This window comes from Dermacentor albipictus, chromosome 2, assembly GCF_038994185.2.
Source record: "Dermacentor albipictus isolate Rhodes 1998 colony chromosome 2, USDA_Dalb.pri_finalv2, whole genome shotgun sequence".
Lineage (NCBI taxonomy): Eukaryota > Metazoa > Arthropoda > Arachnida > Ixodida > Ixodidae > Dermacentor > Dermacentor albipictus.
Window position 1 is genome coordinate 161760838 of NC_091822.1, and position 22122 is coordinate 161782959.

Below are 22122 nucleotides of genomic sequence, written 5' to 3' on the forward strand. Positions count from 1 at the left end.
GTGTGGGTGCGAGACTAGCGTGTTCTGGTCTATAAGGAGCACTGACTCCCCTCCTCTCTACGGTCACAGGGACGCTCCCGCTACTCACAACGAAATTATTAAATATTTCTACATGTCCAGAAGGGGCTTTCCACCCCCTCACCCCAAGTTGAATAGGGCGCAAGCCGTTTCGCTAAGGCTCCTACAGACGAGCACATATCCGTGTCTGTCCGCTCTCCACGAGGCTTACCCCGACGTGTATCGCGACGACGCCTGACCGTCCTGCGGCCAGACCTCCACTCTACCTCGCATGCTCTGGGAGTGTGGGTCGACATACCCCCCAAGTTCATCAAGGAGGAGTGGGACTCGCTTTTGCGTAGCCCCGCTCTAGAAAAGCACATCCTGGCCGTCCGGCGTGCCCGCAACCGGACTGGTGGGCTAGACCTGCCGGTCCCGACGTGGGACTAGCCGGGTGCGCGACGAGTTCGCGTCCTCGCCGGACCTACAATAAAGTTTATTCACTCACTCACTCACAAAATGCAAACAGCATTTATTGAATCTGAACGTGCGGAGCTCATTCAACGTCGTCGTCGCTGCTAGACTCGTCACTGCGTTCCTTGTCACTGTCCCCTTCAAACAGTGCACTATCTACGGTACCGTCAAGCGCATTAGATATGTATGCTGCACTTTTTAAAGGCGCGCACGATCTAAGGACCTGGGATGTCGTCCCACGCTGCAGCTACCCAGCCCGCCAGGTGCGATAGCGATGCACGTTTGGGGCACCCCGGTGCCCTAGCTTTTGCTTGGATAATATCTGTAGTCACTGGAAAGGCAGCTGCTCTCTGCGTCCGAACAAGTCAGCCAAAACTGTCTCCACTTCGTGGTGATGACCTTTCTTTGGTCCGCTATATATCATCCTCATTACGGCGCACGCAAGAAGCTGCTGTCGGTGTCCCATCCAATGACTTACGTTTTTCTTGTCGACGCCGAAGTCCCGCCTGGCTTGAAGGTTTGACGATGCCTCTGCGGCTATCACAACTTTTCGCTTGAAAGCGGCACTGTAGTGGCATCTCCTGCTTCGCGCCATCGCACTAACACCGCGCCGCACACCGATATGGCCGACACGACACAGGTCAAAATGACGACCTCGCTTGTGTACGGTTGGCTACTGGCGCGGCTGCGATACTGACTTTTCTAGATGGCGCTAGCTATGCGCCATATTTAGCAGTTTAAATGAAAAAGTGGCGCATTTTTAAGATCCTCAAATCTAAGCTGACCCTAGAGTTTGGAATATGATTGTGTAAAAAGAAAACTATCGGTCTACATTCGAATAAGTACGGCATATGCTTCACTATCACTAATACTGCTTCACCTTTCTGGTGAAACTGCAGTCTTTCTTTTTTTCTTTCTTTCTTTACTGCGACTCCGAGTATAAGCGCTGGTGTGCCCGACTGCTATTCATTACGATTCAGAATGAAACCGGCTTGGTCCCAATTCGGTTACTGACTCAATTATATATATTTATGACCTCTTCGCGGCGATGTTTCCGTTCCTAATAAATGTTGTAAATTATATTGCTTGCTAGAAAGGGAAACAATAATCAGGCGCATAGCCTTCACATGGATTTCAACTGCTGTTGGCAAGGCCATATGGTGGCCAAAGGGTCACTGCAGATTTTTTTCAGAGCAAGAAAAGCATGCAAAGCAATTTAAAGCGGGGTTAACATAGAGCAACATATTCATTCTCCAGGCATAGGTTACCCATACCATTAGAAATAGTCAAGTTGGCTACCTCCTTCTCTTGAATAAAATGAACTTCGTCGTGTCAGTATATATTTAAATATATTCTGTATGTGCAAGGTGTTCGCAGTGGAAACGAACCGTCCTCAACGCATGGGGACTGCTTCGTCCCCTCTCCCTACCTGCGTGTAGGGCAAGAGGCGGGCAACCCAGCTCGGTGGAATAGTTTTCAAGCAATCGCAGTGGAAATTGAACAAAAAATGTCTGTGGTGCTTCTAATGCGCTTGTCCTCCTATCGTCGCACGTATGCGCACACTTGCGACTAAGCTTTTAGTCACACACAATAACATTTTATCTGAAGAGGTAGAGGCAACTCAAAATAAATGTCAAATGTGGGTAACTCTCCTAACGACACTTTAGGTGGGGGGAGTTGACTCCGGCATCGCTCGGGGAGGCACTGCTGCGTTACCCCTCCCCCCCCCCCCCCGGGGTCACCTCTCATGGTGTTGATGAGCATGCTTCCATTTTTTATTCAAAGCCGCGATATACAAAAGGAGACCAAGCGCCTCGAAAGATTTTCACTGAGCCCTGCCGACTCTACAATCACAACGGTGCCTTGGTGTCGCACGCCGCAGCGGCAGTCGAAGTCGCTTTCCTGTAGTCGCATCCTCAGCTTCGAGTTTTCCAGGTCTGGAAAGAGAAGTTTTTTTTTTATTCGAGTGTTCATTCTAGGGGTGGTTGCTTGGAGTAGTTGGCAATTCATGATAAAAAACGACGTACAGCGCCAGAGACAAGGACTGCAAGAGACGACATACACAGCGCAGTGTATGTGGTCTAACAGTCGTCGTCCTTCACGCTGGACGTAGTTTTTTATCATGTTTTTATCATTAGGGTTGCCAACAACTTATCCTAGAAGGAAATGGATCAACAGTAAGGACATTCTTTTTCGGTGTAATGAGACTCCGTTCAAGGGTCCATGCACCACCTCTTGGGCTTGCTGAGAAAACACAGACCCAATAGCTGACACCAATCATGAAGGGTGTTTTGCGCGTCTTCCTACTGTTACTGCGTGAAGTAAATTAATATCTGCTTGCTATATTATAATAATTACGTACAATAATAGTTGCAGCCCATGCTCGGCCTCAAGGGTGAATGAGCAAGCAGCACGGTCTTAAAAATGATAGAATGGTCCTTTGTACAAGTCTCAAAAATTGCAGTTAGTAACAGCGCGCAAGTACGACTAAGAATAAAAAAAAAGAGCAAGTCTTCGAAAGTGTCTATCGCACGGCCGTCATCAGCTTAGTTCCTAGTGTCGCTAGCTAGTTCTATGGCAATGCAAATGCAATGAATATTAAGTGCAAGCCGTGGCACCGTCAACATTTATGGTGAAATTAGGAGCGTTCCCAATAATTGTTGGGTGCTGATTTGTTTGGATGTTAAGAAGTTTTGTAGAATGCCTGCCCTGTATCTTCGGTGGACTAAACATGAAGCCTTGCTTACAGTTGATTAAAATTAGGGGCAAGTTATGGACCAGGTATACACGAAGTTTCAAGCATGTGGAATAATTAGAGCCTCAGCAGTAGTAAATTATGTATGCAAGGGCTCTGGAGCATTCATGATCTATTCTATGGAATCACAGATATTGAGATACGGGGAATCTCTTACCGCTGTTAACGCTGTGAGCGGCGTGTCCCACCAGTTGTTCACCGGCCAGCGCCTGCTCTGCTTGATTGACGTTGGTAACTGTCAGCGTCAAGCAGCCATCGTTCACGCGTGTCGCCTGTGCCTGCAGTAAGAATATTTCTTTCAGTCTTTCTACTGTCTTACAACAAGGTGCCATAAGTAAACGCACACCTTACTAAGATCTAGCATACGTGAGCATACTAAAGAATATAATGAAATACCAAAAGTTATGGCTATTTCATTTCTGAACTAAATTTGGCGGTCACGGAAGCTGACGCTTCGAAAGCATTGCACTACCAATGAAAAGAGCCATGAAAAGGTGTAGAGTAGCGTGTGTTTGTCAATACTCCCAGGGCACCTAAATCCCGGTGGCGTTCTTACAATTGCTAGTAGGTACAGCGGGGCGGGGCGTTTCTTGTGGCGCTCGACGTTTCTGTGGAGGCGCGAGCAAGAGCGGGTGCGAGAGAGAAATTCTTTCTTGGGGCCTTTGCTGCTTGAATAAGTGACTCTGCCTAGGCACTACAAAGGAGGTTTCTTGGCACGTGTTGTATAATTGTCCCCTAGACGTGCCGGCATTACGGAGTGCAGTCGAGTTTGTTTATGCTCCGCCACTCCTGCCCATGCGGTGTGGCATTGGGCATGGGCGCCCCGTTTGGTGATCACTGTTTCTGAAGGGGCGAGGTTCTGAATGATGTTGTATGAGTCATGGGTAGCTTTTTTTGTCGTAACAAAAGATTGTATTTTTAACAAGCACTGCTCCAGGAAGGCACATGTAACCAGCTAATGGAGGCCTCAGGGGAGCACCCAAGGGGTAGTGGGACGCACCAAAGTTAGAAGCAGGGCGGCCCATGAGTTGGGGCCGTGCAGGCCTTGGCGAGCCCCAACCCAAAGACCAGTCCGGTTTCTAGCTTTGATGTCCCCGTTGCCGCTTTGGTGTCCTGGAGGAGCCGCCAATAATGCGAAATAATGACACGTTGTTACCACTAGTAAAAACGTAGTTGAACAAATATAATTACACCCAGCCGCCAACTTTAATAAACACAACCGTTTATTAATCTCACTGGTAATTGACAGTAATGCAAGATCGGCGTCACGCTGAACTTGGCAATATCGACAGGTGGTGCTCACTAAAGCACCAAATTATCTTCGAATCAGTCCATCAAAAACATGTTTTGTTTCATGGCCTTCAAACAACAATTCCGCCTACTACAGGTGTGTCACTAAGTCATCATAGGCTACCAATATCTGACAGCGTTACAATTTTGGGTGTCATTTTAGAAAAGCTAATAAATACGCATGGTTACGTCGCTTCTAAAATAAATTTCATTTTGTACTCACTTTATCATCAAAACATGCAGCTATTTTAAACCTCATATTCCTCGCTCATTGCATATCATTGTTACATACATTGCCATTTATCAGAATCTAAGCAGAAGCTGCGCAGACGAGGTGGCGCGGATGAGCACATCTCGATGGGCACTCGGCGTTCCTATCAACTAAGAATTTGTGCAGCTTCCACATTGCTGCAACAAGCCAGTGATTTTACTCCTTAGCGCCAACGTTAGATCCATTGTTTATTTAGTTATTTACACAATACTGCAGGCAGCAATGCTGCCCAAGCAGGAGAGGGATTACAAAAGATGCTTTTTCAATATATTTTCACATGAAACATGGATATGCATTCAACAATACATTCTGGTAAATGATTCCATTCTTCACTCCTAAGTGGAAAAAATGATTTCTGAAAGATTTTAGTGCTTGCAAAGTATGACTGGACTACTTTAGAATGAAAAATACGCGGCGACCTTTGTAGAGCATGGGCAATATATGTGGCATCCGTTACAGGAAGTACCCCGGCGTAAAACACTTTCGAGTTACAATGCACTTTTTGTATGTAGCCACTATTCGCCAGTCAAGCAGGCGGAGGACAAAGCTGGTCCGCACCACGCAGCATGGTCAGACTGGATCGTACGAGCGCGAGGACGCACGCCGGCCCTGTCGGGCACAGAGCAAACGCTGCGCAATATGCACTACATCTGCGTGTAGCTGCGGTCTGCTACGTAGCGCAGATACAGCAGGGTACCCCGACAAGCCCACTGGCTCAGCGCTGTGCTGCTCGCTCATGACAAGCGCGTTTGGCTTACGTTTGGCGCGTCGGAGGTGCCAAAATCGGGTGCAGTGGCGTCTACATTAACATCCAAAATCGCATGTGAACTGCGCGCCACTGTTACATACAGAAGGCGGTGCCTTGTGAGCACGCCCCGCTCTGTCGTAACCTTGGCAGTGAAAGGCATTGAAGGAGGAGCGGAAGCACCGCGAACGCCGCGTTTGATTGCCAATAAATCCACTTCAGGTGAAACGAATCGAAGTACTTTTCGCGACAAAGTGTTTATTCAATAGCCTATTTTAAGTTTTAAGGCTTTTTTCCACTTCGATAAACATGTAAGTGGAACAGGGCCCGCTTAGGTGCCTCCGAATTCGTAAATGTTACGTAATATTGGTAGAGTTGACATATACACTAACAGCTTGTGACAAAAACCAAGGAAGTGTATTTGAATTAACAGAAAGCAATCACTTACCCCTTTTCCTTGGAGATCATTGTTAAGTCCGTCCACTTTTGCTTGGCTGGCCGTCAGGAGCCGATATACGCAAATCCGGAATGTCCAGCCAGCTGTCGTCTTCCGCTGAAAAACATGGTGAGACATATTTAAGCCGGGATATACCTAAATCGCAATGACGTATGCCTGATCTTAATGAAATGGGCAAGACGAGACGCTGTATAAGTGATATTCGCAATCTGGGCATAAACGCAATGCGCTTGAAATCAGCAGTGGCATACGAACAACACTTATGGCATGAAAGTCGTACCAGTGAGTAGGGATTACTGCTCTCAATATAATGGTAGAACAAAATGCTTGCTTTTAGAACACGTACGGCACGCAGGAAGTGCACGCAGAAAAAGGAACATGCGCAGTGAACACCATGTGCGGGAACCACCACGATAGCCAGCCAGACGAAAATGGGAGGTCTTTGTGCGTTTTTCCTACGTGTTTTCTTTATTGAGCGACATTGACTATCGGCAAATTACTCGAGACAGATGAAACGCTTTGAAGAGCTTACAGGTATTTCACCTGGCGGGAAAAGGCTGGCTGGCAGAGAAGAAAAACTGGAGGACGCTTAAGCTTCGCCTTCAAGAGTGGAACGCGAGAGCGTTCCCGTCGACCCGCCCAGGGGTATAAGACAATGGGCTACGGGGCAGCGATCACTTACGAGGCGCCCCGCATCGGACGCGGTGAGCGTCGAGCAACGCAACGTTCGGCGCAGCAACGAAACGTGCGCCTGAGCAAGCGGAACGAATCAAAGAACTCGGTGTCTCGGAGGGGGAAATGATGCGCGCAGCCAAACGTCGTGATCGGCCCGGGCAGAGAGATAGACAGATATTGATCTAAAGAAAGGAAGGACGCTTGATTCGGAAACACTGACCAGCCAGACGACCCATACGCGCTAACAGCGTACGCCCGTCGCACAGCTTCGAGACACTTCCTGTAAGCACACAAACACGAGCTGCCATGCATACGTGGAAACAACTGGCTTGAAGTACCGACACTGTCTCGCCTCTCTATCTTTCTTTTCTTTGTCAGATCTGAGTATTGTACCGCTACGTTTGCAACATCTTTCCCAGCCACAGACATTGGGGCAAGCCGAGACGTCTATCACGCATGTCCAACGACTCGCGTGTTCTCATAAAACCCATTTGCGCATTATAATATAAGTTGGCCTGAATCAATTTTTTGTCTTGTATCTTTTTTGGGGAATAATAATAATATATGGGGTTTTACGTGCCAAAACCACTTTCTGATTATTTTTTTTTATTTTATTTAACATACTGTTAGTCCCACTGGGACTGTTACAGGAGTGGATTTATCAGAAAGATACAGGAATACAGTACAGTACAGTAATAGACCAGTTACACATCAAGCGGGCAACAATACAAACAGCATACAGTACAGTACAGTATACGCCAGTTACACACCGTGTGGGCAACACAATATCAATGCAGTCTGAACATGATCGTCAGGTGTGGATAGTTGACAAGACTGACGAGGCTGCGAGCTCAGCGAACTTTTTTAAGGAATCCTGCGCAGTTATAGATTTATCTAGCCCGTTCCATTCTCTTATGGCTCGAGGGAAAAAGGAAAAGTAATATGTGTTGTTAGCACAAGAGTATTCATTAATCGTAAAGTCATGCTTGTGACGTGTTTCTCTAGAACGATTAAAACTAATGTAAGTAGCAGGATCCATGTTAAATGCGTTATGAATTAATTGATAAAGAAACTTGAGTCTATGGAGCATGGCGCGGCTTGATAAGGTGTCTAGGCTTGCGTAGGAAAGCAGCTCTGTGGGAGAATCAGTGCGCCGGTATCTATGGTAGATAAAACGAACAGCTTTTCGTTGAACTGATTCGAGCATGCGTACATCTTTTTGCATATATGGAAACCAGACGACGTTTGCATATTCTAAGATTGGACGGATAAGGACTTTATAAGCGAGTAACTTGGTATCTGGAGTCGCAAAGCGCAAGGTGCGCTTAAGGAAGTATAAACTGTTCATTGCTTTTTTGGTAATGTTTTGTACTTGGGTTTTAGAGCTGAGATTATCAGAAATAATCACACCAAGGTATTTCTTTTCAGTTACTGTTCTGAGAATGCCGTTGTAGGTACCGTAAGAGAAATTAAGTTTTGTTTTCTTATTTGTGACAGACATCACTACAGTTTTTTCCATATTGATTGACATTTGCCATGTATTGCACCACTTTATGACGTTGCCCAAAGCTGTGTCTGCATGAGTGTTTATTTTTTGGTAGAGCACGCAGTCATCCGCAAAGAGACGCACCTTCACATCAACGTGATATGTTATGTCGTTTATGTATAAAATGAACAAAAATGGTGCTAGCACAGAGCCCTGCGGCACGCCAGAAATGACCGGAACGATATCAGAAGCATGGTCATTGTATTGCACATATTGTCGGCGTTCTGATAAGTAGCTGGCTATCCACCTCGTAACGGGACCATCACCAAGTATTTTGTTTAGTTTGAAATTCAGTTTAGCATGTGCCACACGATCAAAAGCCTTTGAGTAATCAAGGAAAATTATATCAGTTTGACTTTGATGATCGATTCCCTCTGCGAGGTCATGAAAGATTTCTGCCAGTTGGGTAACAGTGGACAACCCTGCTCTGAAGCCATGCTGGTTTTGGTGAATGATGTTTTTAGTCTCAGTATGTTCTTTAAGAAATTTTAATAAGATGTGTTCAAGAATTTTACAACAGGTACATGTGAGGGATATAGGCCGGTAATTGGACGGGGTCGTTACGTCGCCTGATTTGTGAATGGGCACAATTTTTGCTACCTTCCATTCAGCGGGCAGACAGCTGTCCTGAAGTGACTTAGAAAATATGAGGTAGAGATATTCACTGATTGGTTCGGCATAGCGCCTAAGAAAGCAGTTTGGAATTCCGTCAGGACTACAACTCTTTCTTTCATCAAGGTTCAACAACAGAGAAAGAATCCCAGGTACAATTATGACCGGGGCGCCAGAAAGTTGTGTAGACTCATTACTATAGCACGCTAATGGTCCTAAAACACCGTTATCGGCGGTGAATATCGACTGGAAGTAATTGTTAAATGAGTCAGCTTGCTGCTTTCCACATGTAGGAGAACTAGCAGTAACATTCTTTCTGTTTAAATACCTCCAGAACTTGGCCGGCGAATTTTTAATGAAGTTGTTAAGTGTAGTGCCACAAAATCGTTTCCTAGCTACGAGTACTTTATTCTTTAATTGTTTTGTTAGTGAAATTATGTTTACCTTTAGTTCTAAGATGAGGCACGCCGTAGTGGGGGACTCCGGAAATTTTGACCACCTGGGGTTCTTTAACGTGCACCTAAATCTAAGTATACACGGGTGTTTTCGCATTTCGCCCCCCATCGAAGTGCGGCCGCCGTGGCCGGGATTCGATCCCGCGACCTCGTGCTCAGCAGCCTAACACCATAGCCACTGAGCAACCGCGGCGGGTTTTTTTTGGGGAATTAACTAGGAAGCGATCACGTAAGATATTCATCCAGAATATGAGGTCGGATTCTTGCTCAACTCGGAGGCTCTCGCCGTCATATTCCGTGAAAGTTGACACTATTTTGATGCAAACCGTTGGCTCGTCACGGATGACGAATAGCATCCGTGAATGGCGCTAAAGGTACCGCTAGTCGACATAAATGTTCAGGATGCAACACCACTATGACAGCCTATCACACGACGTTGCACCAGCGTTGTGTTCAGGCAGAGAAAATTGGTTTTTACGTCAGGAAACGCGAGGAAAATGTTACCGCTCTCTCCACGTATACACGGAGATGCCGCATTCAACATATAACCGTGGTATTTAAATAAAACACAGGGTTTTCGCGCGATTAACGAGTGTACCAGTCGATGGTAAGCATCGACTTCAAAAATGATTATGTCCTTTAGAATGCCATCGCTTCTGAGGAGGATATGTAAAATGGAAAAATAAGCGATTCGAAAAAATGATAACACGCTCAAAGCTCGAAAATGTTGGGAAAGCCTCTTGGTGCTTGCAAGGTTCATTGAATATTATGTTGTCAGTGTCAATCTCACCAGGTGTTAATGCGTTTCATTTCTTTTCTCACTCGGGGCTGAGCGTCTTTACTCGTATTGAAGGAAACCATGCTCACAGTTTAACAGCCATTAAGCTTTCTTCTTTGATTTGCACGATATGAAGAAATGCTCTCTGTATGAGATATTCGAGCTCTGCGTGATACTTTCCCCGAGTAGACTGCAGCTTAAGCGTTTTATCGACTAGCGATTAGTTTACAAGACAGCCGAACAGTGTCTGCCGACGCCGTCGAAGAACAAACCAAATTAAAGTATGCAGCCTTCGTTTAGTTCGACCGACAGCTTTCGCAGTCAACGCATTCATACTTTGACGAAACCGTATGTCTGCAGATGGGCGCAGATAACCAGTCGCCTTGGCCACGCTTTCATAAGAAAATGTGGTGGAAGCTTTGGGCTATGCACAGAGGCGGTCGCATCGAAGTAAAAAGCTATATTTCTAAAATAAAATAAAAACACGAAAACAACAACAAAAAACACGCTCGCCTAATGCATGCGTGGAAAATGCATTCTCAATGGCGCATGTGCACGTAATAAAAAATTCGTGGGAACCAATTATCTCGATCGTCAAATGATCGCTATGTCACTTGCGCGAATTAAGCTATTCGGACAAATGTCACAAAAGGCTGACATTTCCCGATAAAGAAGTCGACACAAAATGTTTGGCCCGCTACCTTTTCGCGACCGCGGCTCTGTTCACATTTAATTTTCCGGGTTCGTCGAACGTGCGGCGTGCCACCGAGAGGCTGACATAATTTAGAGCATATACTGGAAATATGTGGTCTTCAATTCAAGTTGCAATTCAATAACATACCTAATCATATTATAATACCTAGTTGTTCTATACAACACTACCCTCAAGATGAATTTGCGTGCCTGTTGTGTCATGCTTTGTGCATCGTGAGCGGAATATTATGTATTTAGTCTTCTCAAAAGCGTAGAATATAATTTTTTTTGTTCACTAAAAACGGTAAGCGCGAAATAACCGCTCAAACTGGCTGCGAAAGCAATGTCAGTGCTTTGCACAGGTGTGTCGAAAGCAGTCAAAGCTACAAACTACAAGTTATCTGCTGCAAATGTCGGCAATTATACTCTGGATCCTTCTGTGCGTAAATCGCACTTTGCCTAAAGTATTAAACACTACCCTTAAACCGTTGTTTCTATAGCGCTGACACATAAAAGTTATTCAAAGCATACGAGACTTTCTTTTACCGTTTCATATGTGCTTGCCCATTGACCTTGGTCTTTTTCGAATGAACAGCGCCAACCCTTTTCTCCTCCAGCAAAAAGAAAAAAAAAAGGAAAGCCACCAAGCTCCCACAAAACGCTCTGGCTCAAGGTTCTCAAGGTTCGTTCTGGCTCAAGCTCCCACAAAACGTGTAGTTTTGTGGGAGCTTGAGCCAGAACGAACCTTGAGAACCTTGAGCTAGAGCCTTGAGCCAGAACCTTGAACCTTGAACCAGAACCGGCTCCTCTGCTGGTGTTTGGTGTCTGTAGCAGCTATCGCCGGGAATGAGAAAAAAATATTCCCACTCAGCTACTCTACCACTGAGCCATGCCAGCGCACGATAGCACTCAGCGGAAAAATGCCCTATAAACGCGCCTTGTTCTATGCAGCGACAGTCCCATTGACGCACTCACGCTTTCGCTGATCACGTTCCGTGAGCGGCCGCTGATAGAGTCCAGGAGGTGCCGACCTAGAGGGCTGGGCGAAAACGGCCGTTGGCATGCGCAAGCCTAAGAACCTGATGATGATGATGATGATGACCTCATGTTATGGCTCATACCTACACTGGGGGATTGGCCATGAATTGCGTACTGAAACGATTACCGATTCTTTTGAAGTGCTACTTATTCGATGAGAAAAAAATATATAACGAAAGAGAGATAAGAAAACATACAAAAACCAACAAAATACAAGACAAAAGTTAAAAATTTATTCGTTTTGTTGACTGTATGTAACTGGAAACGGCATCAAATATGCCCCTGTGGCTGACCCCTATAACTGACGCACCGAAAGATAGTATGATTTCTGGTGACAACATTAACCCTAATTTTGCGGAAGTTCTAGATGTCTTTTTCTTAACAATTTGTATCGTCGACATACCAAAAAATAATGATCTAGTGATTCTGTTTCTTGGCTGTATGGACACAGAGGCGATAGTGTCAGACCAGTCCTGTGTAAATATAGGTTTAAAGGAGGGACACGGCAGCGTAATCTCGTGATCGCTACTTCTGATAGTCTTGATGGACACCACTGGATTTTCCACGGAAATTTGAGGTGCTGCTATTCTGTCCATGTTGTTATTGACTCACTGACATCTCTATGAATTGAATATTTTCTGTATCTGATTGCTGTTATGTCAGCCACCAAAAGAACCTGCAGCTTCCGTCTCGCGCCACGCGCAACATCCGCGCGCACTCCCGCGCTGGGACTGTCGATGCATAGAACCAAGATTAAAGACGACGATTATCGGTGGTAGACAGGAGGAGGGTTAAACTTTTGTTGTAGAACCAGCACTTTATGATGGCCGGGCCTACGCCTCCCACAAAGGGACGTCGACGGCTTGCCTCGGCGCCGCCTCGCGGGCGTGCTGGGTCGCCCAGGTTTGGTCGTCGAGGGCGGAGCTCCGCAGAGCCTCATGCAACCTCGACGAGAGAGTCGTGGTGTTAGTCTGTGCGTACTGTGCTGGGCACTCCCATAGCATATGCGGAAGTGTAGCCGGGCGAGTTCCACAGCACCGGCAGTTGGGGGTAGTGCAGACGTCCGGAAATATAAGGTGGAGGCGGGCGGGTGAAGGGTACGTGTTTATTTGTAGGAGACGCAGGGTGGTAGCCTGTGCCCGGCTGAGCTTTGGGTGAGGCGGCCCCCCGAAGTGCGCGATTTTTTTTTTTTTTTGATGGCACCTTCGGCTGGTCCTTTCGGAGCGGTGCTCTCTGGGCTGCTCTCGCGAGCAGCGTTGTCTTCGAAAGAGCGTGCGCGCCTTACGTCCGGCTGTTTCTGTTTCATACATGGCTCTGCTCGCGCGTCGAGCGCTCTCAGGCACTCCGAGCCCTGTCGTGGGAGCAGCCGTCTAGTTTGACAGCGTTTTCCGCCACACCAGCGTAACACTCTGCGGTATAACGCAGCGTCGCCGCTGTTGGTGACGGTTCACCGTATAACCGCATGCCTGGTGGCGTCCTGCGTCCGCCGTTTTTTCGCGGGCAGTGCCGCTGGCAGCTTTGGCTATGAATATATACAGGCCAATATACAGGTCGCTACAGTAACGTAGTTTCGCGTCTGCTATTTCCTCCTCCGAGAGCTGGTTGCTTTTCCTGTGTCCTGTGTACTCAAGACTTATGACATCCACTAGTCTTGGGATCGCCGTTTCTGAAAATCCTGAGTGAGACGCTATAGTAACGCTGTTTAAACGTCCGATGTGTTTGTTTTTTCTTGTTGTCCTGCTGTGAACTTTTCAGTGTGAACACTGGCGTACTCTCTCGGTGTCGCATTTCTTAATGATCCAGTTCGTTTCCCATCGTTTTTGCCATTGGCACAAACAGAAGTGGCGGCGCCGTTATTGTTGGGATCAGTCATCGGGAAGGACGGATGATAAAAATGACGTGGAACGTCACAGAATACTGGCTCTCGGTTGAGGTACGGCAGCGCCTCCTAGGCAGCAGGCTTGTGCACTCTGTTTATGAGTCATGTTACTTCGACCGAAATTTCCATTGCCAAGCCCGGCGTGACGAAAGCATTGACGTCAAAATCACCGCGGCTTACTCGGGAAAGTCCCCATTAGATTTCATCGCAGTCGGGCAAGGTAGCACGACGTCACACATCGGAGTTCACCAACGTTGTGCTGTCTACGAAGCGTTTTATATGCATGGGCTAGATAACGGAACGATTATATTCATTATCTCGTTTCATCAGTCCGAGCGGTGCATCCACCCACGTTGTCAGCGGTGCATCCACCCACGTTGTCAGTTGTCAGCCACCGTTCTCGTTGTCAGTGACGAGAACGGTGGCTGATTATAAAAAGTTGGAAGGCAATTCAATCTCTAGTCGAAGCTGATCAATCACAATGTCTTTTTCAGCAAGTTGGGATGAGAATGGGGAGGGATCACACGGCGCTCTAGCACGTCATCCCTCGCGTGAAGGGCGTAGGAGGAGCGTCGGACTGCTTGAATATTTGGTCTGCGCTATCTTCGGGATCGGTGCACATTTTTAGACTGCACTATGTTCGTGGTCAGCCCACGAAAACGGCTAGAAACACATACCCGATACGAGAAGGGGCGGGGGGGGGGGGGAGGGCTTGTAACTTGTTAATAAATGACATTACCCGTGTTCTCAAAGGATCCTCGACTCGAAGCTGGCCCTCACTCCGATGCATGGATGGATGTTATGAGCATCGCCTTTGGAACTGGGCGATGGGTTACGCCACCAAGCTCTTGCTATTATGCTGCTTAATGTCTTACCTAGGTTAAAAAGGAAAACAAATGAAGAGAAAAGAAAACCTTACCGTTCGTGTTAAGAAACGTAGAAAAAAATAAGGAATTGTGCTCGAATTGCTCATAAGCTCATTATAAGTCAAACCTGGAGATGCTATAGTGAAGTTTTAAATTTAATTTATATCGCGGAGTTGAAGGCTATACCGGCGCTCAACGCAAGTACTCGATAAAGAAGTGCCGTTGCTGGTTAGTTACATTATTTAATCGCCAAAATGTGCAGTGGGATGCATACACGTAACTCATACTGGTGACTAAAGTCGGCACGAGGAGAAAAAATGACACGAATGGTATAGGATGCCCCGACAGCGACGACATTGCTGGCATCAAGGCGCTCTTTGACTCACAATTCTCGTGTAAAGGGTGCTTTGCCTGTGAGGCTATAAACGAAGACGACCGAACAGCGGCGCGTCGCCACTTCTCCCTGCGGTCCCATTCGTTTTCTGCGTCAGCTGTCAATACCCTTCTACGTTTCCCACGCTCGTGCGATGGCTCGATGCGTCTTCGTGGAGCGGACTTTTGTTCTCAGTATTGAATCCATTTGCGCGCTTATATTGGGAGCACTGGTCGCGTCTCTCTTTATTGAAACTGCATGACGGGGGAACTGCTCGCGCGTTTCTAACCACCATACTAAAATGTCTATTTGCAATTCAGTTATTTCGTACGGTTGCCGTACTATACTGCTTCAGTAATGAGTATTCGCATCAGTTCCGAAATAAATTTTTGTATTACTGGAAATGTAAATAAAAAGACACTAAATCAGCGGATAGAATACGGCAATGCTTTGGTAGGAAATACAAGGATGAGTAATCTTGCATTGAAAGCCGAATGAACGTCAATGATGTAGTGTGCGGTTGAAGATTCATTAATTATAGCACGACGGAAAAGTAAAGAAAAATATCCGGAATAATATTCCGACCCCACTTATAGAGGAACAGGCTCGCATAGCGAGAGCTTCAAGGTGATGTTTCGATCTGGAAGCGCGCGTAGCTTAGCCCTCAGAGCCATTAATTATCGCACTGGACAAGTGTCACGGCGAGCCGAAGCCACTGTCGTCTGTGAGAAACGGAGCAGCCCGGGCAGCTCGCGACTCTTCGAATAGCGTGAAATGTCAACCGAGCCGGCGAAGACTGCACGCGACTCGCTGCGGACGTGTCATCTGCACGAACGACGAATGAGTGCCGCGTTATGACTCGTTCACACAGTCGACTTGAGGAGGTCGCGCGACCATTTGCGACTCGCGATCGAAAAGCGACCGAAGGCGACTGATGTTCACACCGGCAAGACCGGCTGAGCGCGACCCGCAAGTCGCAATCCCGGAGATTATCGTTCTCGGTGAGAACTCTCGGAGTCTACGCGGAATTTGCCGCGACGCGGGAGGAGGCCGGATATAGACATATGAAAGATCACTTCCGGTGCACCGCTGATCAGTTTTGCGACCACAGTCGCGCGACTGAAAAATCGCGCAGAAAGCGACTGGCCAAAAATGGTCGCTTTTCGAGAAAAGCGACCGTTTTCGACCAACTTGGTCGCGCGACCACTGTCATTCGCCGGTGTGAATTAGCCCTAGAGGCAGTGGCTCATCGGCCGGGGATCTTGAGCAGCATTTAAATGAACCGAAAAAAAACGAACGCTCGCGTACTTAGATTTAGGTGAACGCTAGCAATGGGTGATAAAAATTGCCCGCTACGGCTTCCCGCATAATACGCCACATTATCTTGGAACGTTAGCCACCGCGATTTAGATGCGACGCTCGACCATGGATAGTTCAGATTGATAAAATCCGCAGACTCCTGTTTGCTAAAAGAAATAGCAGAAGGGGAATGATAGGTAGTGAGAATTATAAGTAATAATAAACAAATATTTGTGGGCAGCACACAATGAGACTGTTTAGCACTACAAGCTAGCGTATGATACGGTGTCGCTCTTTAAATGAAAACAGATGCTTGATTCACGAATTATGATGTTTCGATCGTTGTTGGCCGAGACCGGAAGCGAAATAGATGCCGACGTTTTCTCATTTCACATGAGAGAGAGAGAGAATAAACATTTTTATTAGGTGAAGCAGCTAGGGAGAGGCGTCCTCAGTCCAGAATGCCTTGAGCTCGGGCCGCGTCCTGGGCCCTCGCAATCAGCTGTTGCTGATCCTCGAGGTCGGAGCTGGCCAAGGCTCTCTCCCAAAGCTCGTTAGTGGGGTAAGGGTTCGGATGATGTAATGGTGCCGCTCTGCAACCTCCTACTATGTGCCTGAGGGACCCGGGCTCTGCGCAGAAGCGGCATTGCGGAGAGAATTTTGTAGGGTCTATGAGGTGATTCCTGGTTGGGTGGGGGAATGTATTGACCTGTAGAGCCCGGAGGAATCGCTCCTGCTCTCTAGGTAGTGACTTGTGTGGGGGTGCATATGTTCTGCGGGTTAGCTTGTAGTGTTGTGTGATGTCTTGGTAAGAGACTAGAGGGTGCATGCGCTCGGGTTCAGATTCCTCGGCGTCGGCTCGGTGGGTCAGATCTCGAGCCACGTGGTTGGCGACCTCGTTGCCAGGAATGCCTTGATGAGCTGGCGCCCAGATGATCATGACTGATCTCGTTGGCGGCTTTTGATGGATGGTGTCATGGATTCATTTCACATGAATAAATAACGAAAGAAAGTTTCCGCCTAATTGAATTTGTGGTGACAAAGTTAGGATGCACATTCATTTTGAAAAGAGAGAGAGAGATAAATGCTCGTCGAGCTCACGCTTTGCTCATCGCTCAGAGAAGAGACGAGCTGCGCATCGGTAACGAAATGCCACGCAGCCAATTGCGACTTAGTGATGCGGTGTAACTGAAGGAACCGTGTAACAACAGCGTGACCAGCGTCTTTCCTGTCCCGAACCATTTCTTTTTTCAGCCCTCTGTTGCGTCTTAACACTGCGTGCGGGGGACGCCTGGACGCGGGAGGCGCTCCAACACAGGATACCCGCTGCGTGTAACGGGAGTAGCGTGGCGGCAGTGTGAACGCGCCAGGAGGGTGTAGGAGTTGAGGGGGACTTCGAGATGAAACACTTGGGAGGTTTGTTTTACATTATTTACAGTGAGACGTCAGTGAACAGTCTTAGAGTCATTATGGGCCGGCAGCAACTCGGACGCTGCGGCCCGTCGCAAGAAGTTCGAGACAGATAAATCAGGGAATGCTCTGGAATCCTCTATTGCTGCTCCCGGTCTCTCTTTTAAGCCCTTCGATGTCTGGAAGACGCGTCAGGTTTGGCCAATGGGAGAGCCCGCTCAGGTGACGCCATTTTCGGTCAATGGTAGGCGCCCGTGCGGTGGCGTCACACCCAGCGGCTCCCTGCGGTCTTGCCTTGCTGACTTGCAATGCGCCGTCAGCCTAGAGGGTAGGGGGTGACGGCGGACCAAGGCTGACACGGTGCATTACAGCCGTCCGGTTGTCACGGCGCATTACAGCCGTCAGGCTATCACGGCGCATTACAGCCTTCTTGGTTCGGGACCCACTTCCAGCAGTGCCGGGCTATCCCCTCGCTTTCTGGAAGAGTCAAGCAGTGAATAGCTCCCCCGGCGGCACACGAAGTGGGGGCCGCCAACTTGTTTGCACTTGTGCCTCAGGAATGTGTCACCCGTGCTTCTGCATTCCTTACTTAGCAGTGGTGCGATTCGATGTGGTCTGGGGAACTCGAAGTAGCCTCAGGAAACGGCCCCATATCTAACAAGGGGCGGGCGCAGCCTGTCGTTTTCCAGTCGCCCGGCAGCTCCAGTTGCCCTTCGGCGACACAGAACCTCGGCGGCAAAAGTGTACCACGTATACCGGCCGCACGTCGCGTCACGCAACCGCTGTCGGCGTCTACGCGCGGCCTCGTTTATCCCGCTTTCACCCGGCCGCCTCTGGGGGCTCAGTCACCGTGGCATTGTGTTGCTGAGCCACGGAGCTGGTTGTTGGTTCGATTACGCACGTGGGCCCACGATACCTATACGATGCCACACCGGGCACAAGACACCTATGACGTCGCTGGCAGTGACGTCATAGGTATCGACAGCGTCAGTTAGGAACCGCTTATTAATTTACCGATTGATAAAGCTTCTACTTTTAAAGCACCACGTGGCTGAAAATTGAAGGTTTTCAGCGCTTTCTCTGCAGAAAATGTTAAACGTGCGAAAATGCTTCGAAATCAGTGATGCCGTACAGACGTACCTGCGCTGCGATTCAGGCTTGAAACTCAGAAAGGCGTATTCCGCCGTTCATTTTCTTCTCCCCTGAACTAACGCAGAAGAGCGACAACGGTCCAGGAGCAGAAAGGCAACTGACTTTATTGCCAAGAACGGCTTGTTCTTATACAGAAAACGCTATGACGTCACAGGGTCATGTGGCGTCACTATATCAGAGCATAGTTAATATCACAAGACGTCAAACACGAAGCTTGCGCTACGACATCTGCCAGCCAACGTTTTCCCGCCAGGTGAAATACCTGTAAGCTCTTCAAAGCTTTTCACCTGTCTCGAGTAATTTGCCGTTAGTCAGTGTCGCTCAATAAACAAAACACGCAGGAAAAACACACAAAGACCTCTCATTTTCGTTTGGGTGGTTATCGTGGTGGTTCCCGCACATGCTGCTCACTGCGCAGGTTCCTTTTTCTGCGTGCACTTACTGCGTGCCTTACGTGTTCTATAAGCAAGCATTTTGTTCTACCATTATATTGAGAGCAGTAATCCCTACTCACTGGTACGACTTTCATGCCACAGGTGTTCTTCGTATGCCACTGTTGATTTCAACCGTATTGCGTTCATGCCCAGATTGTAAATATAGCTTATACAGCGTCTCGCCTTGCCCATTTCATTAAGACCAGGCATACTTCATTGCTATTTAGGTATGTCCTGGCTTGAATATGTCTCACCATGTTTACATGGCTACAGTTTTCAAGGTGCCGCGAGCGGCCACTTGGCCATAACGGACTCAAAGGTGACCGAGGCGAATGCCAGGTTGTCAAAAAAAGGGGTAAGTGTTTGCTTTCGGTTAATTCAAATACACTTCCTTTGGTTTTTGTCACAAGCTGTTAGTGTATATGTCAACTCTACCAATTTTACGTAACGTTTACGAATTCCGAGGCACCTAAGCGGGCCCTGAACCACTTAATGTTTATCGAAGTGGAGAAAAGCATTCGAAGTTAAAATAGGCTATTTAATAAACACCTGTTGACGAAAAGTACTTCGATGCGCTTCAACAGAAGTGGATTTATTTGCCATCAAACGCGGCGTTCGCGGTGCGTCCGCTCCTCCTTCAATGACTTTCACCCCTCTCCTGCTTGGACGTGCTCACAGACGTCCAATCACAAATGACGCAACACGGCGAGAGAGGTCCTCTGTTAACCCTGTTGCGACAACCGTCACACGGGTGCCTGTTGGGTGTTCGTGGCCAAGCCAACACCGCTGGTACAGCGTCTGAAGGTGGAATCGGGCGCGCATATTTTCCAACTCTGGAAAGAGAATTTTTTTTTATTCGAGTGTTTATTCTAGGGTGGTTGCTTGGGGTAGTTGGCAATTCACGATAGAAAACGACGTACAGCGCGAGAGACAAGGACTGCAAGAGACGACATACACAGCGCAGTGTATGTGGTCGCACAGTCGCTGTCCTTCACGCTGTACGTAGTTTTTTTATCATGTTTTTATCATTAGGGTTGCCAACAACTTATCCTAGAAGGAAATGGATCAACAGTAAGGACATTCTTTTTCGGTGTAACGAGACTCCATTAAAGGGTCCATGAACCACCTCTTGGGCTTGCTGAGAAAACACAGACCCAATAGCTGACATCAATCATGAAGGGTGTTTTGCGCGTCTTCCTACTGTTACTGCGTGAAGTAAATGAGGATCTGCTTGCGATATTATAATAATTACGTACAATAATAATTACAGCCCATGCTCGGCCTCAAGGGTGAATGAGCAAGCAGCACGGCCTTAAAGAATGATAGAATGGTCCTTTGTAAAAGTCTAAAAAATTGCAGTTAGTTACAGCCCGCAAGTACGACTAAGAATAAAAAAAGAGCAAGCCTTCGAAAGTGTCTATCGCACGGCCGTCATCAACTTAGTTCCTAGTGTCGCTAGCGAGTTCTATGGCAATGCAAATGCAATGAATATTAAGTGCAAGTCGTGGCACCGTTAACTTTTATGGTGAAATTAGGAGCGTTCCCAATAATTGTTGGGTGCTATTTGTTTTGATGTTAAGAAGTTTTGTAGAATGTCTGCCCTGTATCTTCGGTGGACTAAATATGAAGCCTTGCTTACAGTTGATTAAAATTAGGGGCAAGTTATGGACCAGGTATAGAAGTTTCAAGCATGTGGAATAATGAGAGCCTCAGCAGTAGTAAATTATGTATGCAAGGGCTCTGGAGCATTCATGATCTAGAGCACCACTGCAGTGCGATGTGCCCAAGACCATGGAGGCACTGGATTACCCACATTATGAGTTCCGATCACTGCTATGCAGGCGCAGTTGGTCATGCGTGTCTCTTGGTGCAGAATATCAAACTCTACTATGCAGTCGTATCATATATCGGGAATTCTATGGAATCACAGATATTGAGATACGGGGAATCTCTTACCAGTATTTACGAGACGCGCGTGGTGTCCAGTCCTCGGCTCAGCTGCAAAGGCAGTCCCTGCTTGTTGGACGTTGTCAATGGTCAGCGACAAGTTGCGCTGGTTGATGTATCCTGCGTGCACCTGCAGTAAGGATATTTCTTTCAGTCTTTCTGCTGCCATACAACAAGGTGCCATGAGTAATTGCACAGCTTACCAAGATCTAGCATACGTGAGCATACTAAAGAATATAATGAAATAACAAAAGTTATGGCTATTTCATTTCTGAACTTTATTTGGCGGTCGCGGAAGCTGACGCTTCCAAAGCATTGCACGACCAATGAAAAGAACCATGAAAAGGTGTAGAGTATTTATTTTATTTATTTATTTCAGAATACTGCAGGTCATTGCTTGGCCCTAGCAGGAATGAATTTACATTGTTACATAACCAAGAGAATAAAATTTATACAATGTTAGCAGCACACATATATCAAAAGAATAAACCAAAAGAATAAAATTGTACAATATTAGCAGCATACGGATACCAAAGAATAAAATTATACAATATTAGCAGCACAAGGATACAAAACATAATATCAGGTAAGTAGACGATGTAACGCATCAGAAAAATTTTGTGAGCAAAAAACAGATGCCGGTAACGAATTCCAATCTGGTACTGTTCTAGGGAAAAACTGTACTTAAAGCTGTTAGTTTTGGCGAAGATGGGAGCAAGTGAATGCTCATGAACGCTCCGAGTCCTTCTCACTAGAGGACGCTTAATGCACTCTGGAAGCTGGAGCTTATTTTTTCCTGTTAAACTATTGTTCAAGAATATCAATCTATTAATCTTTCTGCGGGTTTCTAGTGTATAAATGTTATTTGAGATCATTAACTGCGAAGGAGAATCTTCCCTTTTGTATTTTCCGTATATAAACCTAACCGCTTTCCTATTGACTTTTTCAAGGATCATTATATCTTTTTTTGTGTATG

General features: G+C 47.0%; 1 long non-coding RNA gene across 2 annotated transcripts in view; it reads right to left on the reverse strand.

The window, feature by feature from the left end:
• Positions 1-2224: 2224 nt before the first annotated feature.
• LOC139056205 (uncharacterized) overlaps positions 2225-22122 on the reverse strand; it is a 28083-nt gene continuing 8185 nt past the window's right edge. For both annotated transcript variants that reach the window (XR_011512212.1, XR_011512211.1), the window contains 4 exons: positions 21156-21276; positions 5981-6085; positions 3384-3504; positions 2225-2408 (listed from right to left, as the gene is read on the reverse strand). This is a non-coding gene — a long non-coding RNA (uncharacterized lncRNA). The remainder of the gene's footprint in view (positions 2409-3383; positions 3505-5980; positions 6086-21155; positions 21277-22122) is intronic.